Genomic DNA, 10,933 nt, shown 5'->3' on the forward strand with positions numbered 1-10,933 from the left:
TACAACACTATCTGCAAATTCATAGGTTGGCTTAAGTGAAAACAAAATGCATGGGTAAAGGAGGTGACGAGCCGCCTTTTACCAATCAGTTAATGGACAAAAAGGAAAGGTTCTTTGTTTAATTCCTTCCTCTTTCATAGTGGTCTTGCATCAAGACTTACTAGAAAGAAGCCTAGATATCATGTTCAGATATTATGGTAAAAAAAAAGTTCAGTCTTATTGGGAACAGTATCCCATTTTACTTTAAACTTTGAAAAATGTTAAAAGACAGCGCTTATTTACAGAATATAAGAAAGCGAACATTCAGTGATTAGGGCATTTCACCAGAGAGGTAGGAAGTCTTACCCAGCTGTTCTAATTTCAGTGATTCATACATAAGGGTACAATTTCTGTATGAAATAATCAATTTTTTTAGAGAAAGAAAGAAAAATAAATAAAAAGGCTAGACAGTGCAGACAGTTTAATTTATATTTATTCCTTCATCAATAATTATATTCCTTAAAAATGTGTTTTTTCCTGTAACTTTTAATTCCAACAAAAGAAAAATAAAAAAATACACATCCATTTAAAACATTCATGACTGTCCACAAGCTGTTTAATGAGTAAATGCAAGATTTACAAGTCCATCATTATTAGATAGAGAACTATTAGATATAGAACTCTCCTTCAGTTGTTCTCAGCACGTTCCTAATAAAAATTATATAACTGCTATACTCTATTGATCATAGAAAAATAGATATATAGCCCTGCACTGAAATTGTCTGTGCTTCTGTCACTTGTGCAAGGGATCATAATTATATGCTGCAGAAAATGAATTAATGTAATAAATGAAGTATGCAGATCTCTCAGCACTGACAAACAACTTTGCTGTTCAATTAGCATAACTCCATCCTTTATTAAAGAACTGGGATTACTCATCACAGTTAAATGCTTTATTTATTTAAGATGCTCATTTATAAATCAGACCTAGAGAAGTATCAATTTATTCCCCTAAAACCTTTAGGAATAGACATCAGTGTGGTTATGTACTGTTTGTACGTTTTTAATACTGTGGGCCATATCTCTAATCCATACAGTTCTGTGAGCTGCTTCTTCACCCATTCACATGATGTGACATTCCCATGGCAACTACTGTAACTGCCAACATGGAAAAATACTAGTGGCGCATTTAATGCATTTTCACTTAGCAATAAGCACATCATCCCTTTGGGGGGTGAAATGCAGACAAAGCAGCCGTAGTTTTCAGGAAGAAGCTGCCGAACATACAAGCACCTGCATGGAAGGAGTACCCTGTGACAGGTCTGAACTCAACAGCAGATTTTCTGAGACCTCTGTGCTATAAAGCTATGTAAAATACCACAAACGGATGGTTCCTAGAAAGAGAGATTTGATTATAATAATTACAGGCTTGGTGTGAGTGTAGCCATTTTTTGGGACTGCTCAAGAAGGGCTGCTTTCAGACATAGGGCTCCATGCTCAGAGACTCCTGAAAAGCTCCTGACCCTGCTGCCCTCTGTGGAAGCTGCCCCAGGAAAAGCTGGGTTGAAGCATCAGTCTTTCAAAGCATTGGACAGGGTGAATATCCTACGTTCACGCCTTGACTAAAAAAATGTGAAGCTTTGGTCCCACCAGAGAAGATAAATTGAGATAAGATAAACATGGTCTGCAATAATTTAAGAAACATAAGTTTATAAGATTTATGGTTTAGTCTTATTTGCCTCATCTCCAGTATCTATTTGCACAGCTCTTGAAGCTGTGTCTTTGTGCCTCACATGGTACAGTAAAAAGCACAATAAAGAAAAAAAAAATAATCACGTATTAGATGATTTAAATTAAGGATATAAATGTATACCAAGGCTTCAGGATAGACATATCATTAAAATATCAAAAATTATTTCTGCCCACATTAGAAATCAATTTGATAGCATCAAATTAAAATAGTTTGTAAGCATAAAACAAGAATATAACACCATTCTTAAAAGGAAAGAAAAAAAAAAAAAAAAAAAAAACTAATATCAAAATAGTTCTCTCAGATCATCACTTCAGAAACATACTGAAACATACCCTATTGTTCAATCTTATCCTCTGCTGCCATCCTGTGGCTATTTAATTTAAAATACCGTTAAACTTATACATGAGTGGTACATAGAACCTGAAAAGTCTGCACCTTTAGCAAAATGTAGAAAAAACATCCACTCTTGGGGTGAAGCAGTGTGTTTCCAGGCAAGAAGTACTGACAGTAAATTAACACAAGGCAACTTTTTTTTTTTTAATGTACATATCTTTTAATAAACCAAAGAAGACTGAGTAATTACAGAGAAGTAAGGGAAAGAATCCTTCTTTCTGTCCAAAAAGTAGTTGTTTAGGTTAAAGCAGTTGTGGGATTTCCCCTTGTGAGGTATCAGAAAGGCAAAGGACAGGGAGAGGTAGCTCCAATGGCAAACCTTCCATCTTAAAAAAGTGATGTCTAAAGTAAGTGGTATTAATTAACATTTGGCTGTGCCTCACTCTTTCCTTTGCCTGCAGAGCAATCATCTAGGGACTTGACATTTAGATAGTTAATGTCACTTAGAGAGCGCAATCCCACTCTGAATGGAACAGAAGACCTTTACAGTGCATCTGTATAAGCATGGCCTGGCACTCATTTAATATTTTGCAAACATCAACTTCTCAGGTACTACTCAGTAGTTCTACCCTCAGTACTACTGAGGGTACTACTCATCAATGGAAAATTATTAATATGATTTTTAAGCTGCTAAAAGCATGACGTTTTTTAGCAGATTTCCAATTTCAGAGAAACAGAAAAGCTTCTATCTCAGTTTTAGTTCTGTAAAAAATACTTGAAACTAGTATCTAGCAGAGCAAGAAATAGGCAAGAACCCTTTGGTGATTTTTAACCAGGAGCTTGATCAACTTGCCAAAACTATTACAGTGTGACCATCAGCTGTGGCCTTGACTCTGAGAACTGAGAACAGCTCTTTTTTTTGTTATTTGTTTGTATTTGTTTTTATTTTGGGGTAGGTTGTTTTTTGTTGTTGTTGTTTGTTTGTTTGTTTGTTTTTTCCATTTCCAAAGTATTTCCATAATACTTTCCTTGTTTGCTAGATGTACAAACATACATGTTTAACTCTTCCCAGTCCTAAGCCACTATCATTGCTGATGACTCATGGACTGTCTGGAACATTGAGCTGATGCACATCATCTTTGCTGGAAGCCCTGAGGTACAAATATTAGGTTATAGGCAATGTTTAAGAGATGTAGTTTCCCGGACAGTATGTGTTCAGTTAAATCAAGGCATTAGGAAAAGCTGCTCCATAAGACACCTGGGCTCAGAACTCAGATAACTAAAGAAAGCTGCTTTTCTCCAGCCTGCACTTGTAGAAAGGGATCCATGATCACTGCTGCAAGAGAAAGAAGAGTGGCCAATTGCCACAGTTGCCCATATTTATGGTTTAGTCTTATTTGCTGTTTTGACACTTTTGACTATCAAAAGTGGCTGGGACTTTAAGAATGATTGGCTTCTCTCTGCCAGATGAGGATGATAACCAGTTAAATTAGTAGTAGAAATACATAGGCCAGATGTTAACCAGATTTTATCCTCAGCCACATAAAGGATGTTTGCTTTCTTTCTTTTCATATTTCTGCCAATACATATGTCATAGAAGATTATGGCCAATGGAGGAACATCTACAAGTATTCTGCCCAAGAGATGGCAAAAGTTTTCTGTGCAAGGAGTGGCGAGCCTTATTCTGAGCAGAATGATTTTCATAGAGAAGATGAGGTAGTGCTACTGTAAATAATGACTAGAGGGCTCATTCATGGGAAGCTTCTATCACAAGATCCAACAAGAACATAAATTAACAACAAGAGGGAAAAGGAGAGCAAATGCTAGAGAGACAGATTAGCATTCTATGACAAGAATCACAGAATCATCTAGGTTGGAAGAGACCTCCAAGATCACCTAGTCCAACCTCTGATCTAACACTAACAAGTCCTCCACTAAACCATATCCCTAAGCTCTACATCTAAACGTCTTTTAAAGACCTCCAGGGATGGTGACTCAACCACTTCCCTGGGCAGCCTATTCCAATGTCTAACAACCTTCTGGTAAATAAGTTTTTCCTAATATCCAACTTAAACCTCCCCTGGTGCAACTTTAGATATTCCCCCTCATCCTATCACTGGGCACGTGGGAGAATAGATCAATCCCCACCTCGCTACAGCCTCCTTTCAGGTACCTGTAGAGAGTGATAAAGTCACCCCTGAGCCTCCTCTTCTCCAGGCTAAACGACCGCAGCTGCCTCAGCCACTCCTCATAGAAGAAGGAGAAAAATGGATGGAAGAGAAGATAAAAAAATGGATAACTCCAAAAGAGCAGGAAACAGAAGCAGAGATCTCCAACACCTTTGGGTCAGGGTAGGAGCTTGATAAGATTAGATAACACATCAGTATTAGGCATTCAGAATGGTGGCAGCAAAAGACGAAAAACACAACTGAATAAAACACACACAATAATGAGTGTTCTGCACTATCCATATCCCCAGCCACATCCAAAAGACATCTGTGTTATTTTCTTTGGGATTCACTGATAAGATGCTCAATGAGGCACATAAAGTGAAACTCATCTGGAGCACTGACAAGAAAATTCACAAGTCACTACAAGCTTGGATGAGATACTAAAATTCACAGCGAGGCTCTCCTAGTTGAGTATGATTAATCTGGATTCAGATTAATAACTCTACACAACAGGAAAATTGCTTTCATGATTTACTGGCATCCTAATGGAAGTACAAGACAAGGATAAAGAACTCTTTCCCAGACAGCAGCATCAGAAGCACTTGCCTGCAAGTGCTGAAAAGAAAAGGTGTTAATTACTTTGTGTAATTAAGCCTTAAGAAAGGCATTTATATTTTATGAGCCTAACAGTCGTGAAGCCATGTAACCAGATGAACTATTCCATGGAGATCCATAGGACTGTTTATTTGGCTTAAAGATTCACTATTATAATAAATGAATAAATAAACAAATAAATAAAATTACATTTGAATGGAGAAAAGTCTTAGCAAATATATTCAGAGTAAGAATACAGCTCTGGGAGGAAATTGAAAATGTTTCTCAGGTAGAAATTTGTTTAATTTTCTTTGCTTTTTATTTTTGCTGCTAGCTGTGGTAGGACCTAATTTTTCTTCTCTCCTGTGCTAATTGCTAAACTGTTTTCTGGTTCTTACTTTTGCCTATTCTTCCCTTGCTAGTTATTTTTTATGTTCAATCTGTGATGGCACCATCTGGCTGTCAAGGAATTTCCCTTCCTCTCTCACGCTGTGCATGAGCAACTATCCTAACAACTACTATTTGAGGGAACCAAGATTTATCCTGGAATTCCTCCAGAATGGTCAAGGATTTTCTTAGTCAAAAAAAGGATTCTGTCTCGATGACCTGCTGTCTCTTACATTTTCTCTCAGTTACAGCTCTTTGCTGTGAGTCCTAATAAAGAATACTCTGCATGACTGATTCCTTTTTGGATTAGGCTGACCTGTCATTGTCCAAAACATCATGTGAAAAACTTTGCCGTACTTGGAGCAATTGCAAAGTCTGATGCAGAAAACTATTTATTAAACTAAAAGGTATGAAATTTATTTTTGTTTGCACACTGCTAGGTAAAGTTAATTTCTGTTGAATTTAAAAATATGCCAGTTCTTAGGATTCACATTCAATACAAAATACTTTTTATGTCTTGTTAGAACAGAAACACAAAAGCTAGAAGAAAAAATGTTATTTACTTCTTTTTGGGATATCTATAATTCAAAATATTTAAGGTATTAGAACTTGATTCTACTTTTAGCACTCTGTTATATCATTCACCATACCAGAATCTTCTGGCATCTTCTGAGAATAAAATGTCTGAGCAGGTTAGCCCAATTTATGTAACAGATTATCTTTTTGTAGAAGTTAGCCACTTTTATACAAAGCAAGGACTGCTCAGACACAAAATGAGCTCATTATAGCTTTTTTATACTATCGACATAAAAATACATGTGCATTAAAAATGCATTGTTAACTTGAGGGCAAGAAGTCTATACAATCATTTTTTGCATTAACATCTTGGTTTTGTGATGTCGCACAGTTTGTTTGTATAGTTTTCTTTACTGATAATCACCATAGCATCTGAGTGCCTTATAATCATTAAAATGTTTGGATGTACAACTGAAAAGTTGGGAAATATTATTGTTGAGAATTTTCAGGCAGCAACTGAAGCAAACAGTAACTGTCCAAACTGATCAGTCTCTCTTTTTTCTGTCACTACCCACCCTGTTGAATATGCTGATTTTTCTGCTAACAATACATTCCAAAGGGCATGGCAATTACCAAAGCCACTTAGAATGAAGAATACAAATTAAATAACAGAGCGGTCATTCAAAGACACGTACACACAAAAGTCATTCCTGGCAAGTTAGTGATTAAACATTAGAAGATAGGGCCAAGGTCCAAATGACTGATAATTCAGTATGCTAATAGCTAATATAATATTTTTGTTTATGTGTATTAAGTTTAGGTGGAAATGTGCTATTAAAGGTTCAGGGCACTGATCAGTTACTAAAAGGAAACTAAGTAGGCCAAAGGAGAATCCATAAACATTTTTGAGCTAATACACAAAAGTCTAGAAGAATAAAAGTACAGGCATCTTAGTACGGACACCACAGTATTTTACGAAAATATTAATAATTCCAAATTCTGAAAAATATAATCGCTAACAGCATACAGTACGAAACAGGTCTTCTTTTTCTTTTTTTTTTTTTCTTTTTTTTTTTTTTTTAACTTCTAGTGAATTGATCAATGTCCTTTAAAAGTCAAGAAAACAGATTAGACTCCATGAGCCAGACCCAAAATTGAACTTCAGCTGGGGACTTAAAATTGGATTTGCATGGACTTTGCAACCTTCCATGCTCAGTTGTTGTCTAGCTCCTAAGAGTCTTTCTCTCCTGCAGACATTTCAGTCCATTTATCTTCTCATTCTCCAGATTTTTTCCAGTTCCACTTCAGTCTTCATAATACTGAGCAGTTTCATGACTGCCTCACACCTACGCCAGAACAAGATATCCCTCTCCTTGTTATCAGCAGAAAGGCTCCATCTCACTGGCAATCTCAGCACCAACTTGCCCTGCAGATGTCTTCCTGAAGCACAGCTGCCAGGGAAGGACATAGACATGGCACCTTTTTCTATGTTCTTCTTCTTTAACCATGTCTCAGACTTTAGAGAACAATGTTGGAGAAAGTAACCTCCATTGCCTGGGAACAGGCACATACAGGTGGCTTGCTTAATAGTTGTGTGGTACATCAGGATTCTACCTCAGGTGACAACTCTTTGTAACACTTCTCAGTACTGCTGGGTGTAAGCCTGTGTTTGAAGACTAGAGCTCAAACATTGCTGCATCAGATAATTTGAACCTACTCTTAATACAGATATTTCTGTTCAAGATAAACCTTGAAAATATTTTTCCAGTCTAGTGTTTCACAAAAGCTATAAAAGCTCCTGGAAAAAAAAAAAAAATAATATATATATATATATATATGCATTATTAACACCCATACCCAGAGGGTACAGGGAAGGTACAGGCCTGACAAGTTTGTCTATTCCCATATCATCATAGAGATAACCTATGTTGTAAGTCAAGTGTTGTTGCAGAGATATCCTTTTTATTTCCTTTTTATTTCATTTTTTTTTAAAGAAAGGGAAAGCACTCTCCAGCTCTCCACAATTAATGACGAGACTAAAAATATCAGCAGCATATATGCACTAGTAAATAATTCACTTCTACAGCAACATCAGTCGGTGAGCAATCTGCAATTTCTCTGTTCTCTGGAGACTCTCAAGGAAAAACGTCTGCTCAGCTGGAGTGACTGTGGCAGATAACTGCCTCATATTGATCTGCATTGCCTCAATATCCAGCTAAGGGCCTAAGAGTACAATTTTTCATTCTCTGTGGTTTGGAGCTATTGCAGCAAAACCTCTGTTTAAGCAGACTGACTGTGGTACATTCAGATGGAAGACAGTTAACTGTGATTCTGTCTACAGGCTCCTTTGTAACACGTAAGTTACTTATGTGTGTAGTGACTGGAAATTAGTTACCTGAAGATCATGTTGCTCTAACTGCATTAAGTTCAGTCACAGGACAGAAGGGATGACTGAAAAGACATTTTCCCTCCAAAACAGGATCAGAATGGGATATTAAGGACTTGAATGTGTAAGTATATACATGGGAAAAATATAGAGATACACTGAAAAAAATGCTGTAAGAGGTAATGAACACTCAAAGCATGGTGTAGGAGCCATAGTGATGGCCCCATTACAGTTCTGTAGCCTAAACAGGAGGTTAATTGCTTCTTGCAATACTTTTTTAAAACTCCAATTTTTCTTCTTCTAAAATCCCCAGGTAAAATTTAAGTAGGATGTGTGCAACAGTTTTGACTTTAAAAAAGAGTTTTTGAAGACTTTTAGTTTTTTAGCTCTTCCAATAACGCTTGGTTGAACAGGGATGAGTAAAACAAAGCATAAAATAACCATTTCATTTCAAGTGAAATACACATTATCAGAATGTGATCTGACAGCAGTGCAGCCTATTCGTAACACCACATCCTATGGACAGACTGGCTGGAACATACTTTGCCTTGGGAGTTTCTAACATGAACAGAGGACACGGTTGTTTTCATGTGAAAAGAAATCACTCAAGTGTTAAGTAATTCCTTCAGAAGAAATCCTGACAAGTCTCTTGAGAGCTTAAAAATTTATAGAGGTTTCTCCCCAGCTTTTTTTGTTTGTTTTTGCATTTTGACTATATAACATGTACTTTATTCTTCAGTTTATTTAAAGTGTTAAATTTCTGAACAAGTCCTTTAAAAGGAAAGTCACCTATTAGCTGTGTTAAATACAGATTGTGGTTTTCATATGCTTCCAAACCAACTGACTTTGGGACCACCTAAATATTGTCTTTGTTTTTGGTGGTCTGTTAGCAAATCCCTCTATGCAACACATGCAGCTTCACATGCCTCTTTTGACAGCTCAGGTCTGTGGTTCAGCTGGTACAGTGGTAAATCTAAACCTTTCTGACTCTGTTTCCGAGCACTTCATATTTATTTCAAAATGAGAAATGCAAGATCTTCATAGAACGTTTTGAAGTCACAAGTGATCAAGATGTAAAATCAATGCTTGCAGAAATGGAAGTATTTCAAGAAACAGATCAGATTAGGGGTACGGGGGACGGCACACACACACAATGTGACACACATTCATCACAGTCCTTAGTGATTCACTAGAGTTCTCTTGAGTATCTGTTTCCTTGTGGTCAATGTGGCTAAATGTTCGGACATCAGAGTATTATTTTCTTTTAAAAATAATAACTGACATGTCCTGTAACTTCTATTCTTCCTCTAAGTTTTTCATATGCAAGTAGGTAAATGGAATTACTGTCTGATGAAAATATGTGCTTGTGTTTATAGGTCGAAGGCAATGATTTTCCTCTCTTCGGCACTCTAGAGTACTGCATAAAAAGAACATTACTGCCCTGTGGCCAAGGAATAAAATAGGGTAAGAATACTTATCTTGTACCTTGACAAATACAATATTATTTTTCTCAGTCTACTCAGAAACTCTGTGTACAACTTCTGATCAGAAAAGTACTTGTTATATCAAGCACACTGCACCATCCTGATAAACATTAGTGCTAAGCAGAACGATGGGAGCTGTAACTGAAGTATGGTCTCCTTCTGATGAAGCCTGTACCAAGCTGTAAGTTAAGGGTTATATCATTGATTTATTGTGTGTCTGATTATAATATAACCAAATCCTTTTAAAAAAAAATGAGAAAGTAGTCAAGGTCAGGCTGGATGGGTCTTTGGGAAACCTGATCTATTTGAATGTGTTCCTGCCTATGGCAGTGGGGTTCAAATCAGATGATCTTCAAGGTCCCTTCCAACTCAAACCATTATATGATTCTATGATATTGTACAAGACAAAATGTTTTGAAAAAATGTAGTATGACAGATAGAAGGTTCATATATGGGAAACTAGAAGTTTACTCCTTATAATCTAAAATACTTCTTTCCTTATAAGTAAGGTTATCTTCTGTAGATGAACTACTTTCAGTGAATGCTAACTGTCTGTGTGTTTTGCTTTTCAGAAAAAAAAAAAAAAAATCATGTTCAGGTCTTTTAACTAATGCTATTATATTGCTCCTACTGTGGCAACCTACCTTTTAACTGAACAAGTGCAGAATGTTACTGGCTTGATATTTTGAAAGTAAAAAGAAAGAGATATGCAAAAAAAAAAAAAAAATCCTTTTTGCAAAGCCCTTCTGCTCCAATTTCCTTTCATTTTGGAATAACATGCATTCATTAGAGATCAACAGCAACAGCACAGGTTGCGGGAACATAAATAGCAAAATAAATAGCTAAATACACATACATATCTATATAGAGCAACAGCAACAACAACAACAAAAAAGAAGATAGAGGAAACCAACTCCAAAGCTGAAGGTCCTGTTAAGAGCAGTGTTTAGTAAGACAAGTCAATCATAGTTGGCAACTTCATATTAGGTAAAGGCTCTCCTGAAGTTGAGTAAAGTACCAAGGTAATAGAATAAAATAATGGATAGACTACTTTAAAGAAGTGAGAAACATATTAGTACCACAAGTTACTACTTTGGCAAAGAAATTTAACACCTAAGATTAGACTTTGTGACATCATTTATCACAGGCAAAACAATGACAATCGTACAAGCAGGCAGAGAAAGGTAAATGGTAATTTACATACTATGGACATACAAATGGACATACTTATTTTCTTTTCTTTTCTTTTCTTTTCATTTTTCTTTTCTTTTCTTTTCTTTTTTCTTTCCTTTCCTTTCCTTTCCTTTCCTTTCCTTTCCTTTCCTTTCCT

This window comes from Oxyura jamaicensis, chromosome 4 (assembly GCF_011077185.1).
Source record: "Oxyura jamaicensis isolate SHBP4307 breed ruddy duck chromosome 4, BPBGC_Ojam_1.0, whole genome shotgun sequence".
Taxonomy (NCBI): Eukaryota; Metazoa; Chordata; class Aves; order Anseriformes; family Anatidae; genus Oxyura; species Oxyura jamaicensis.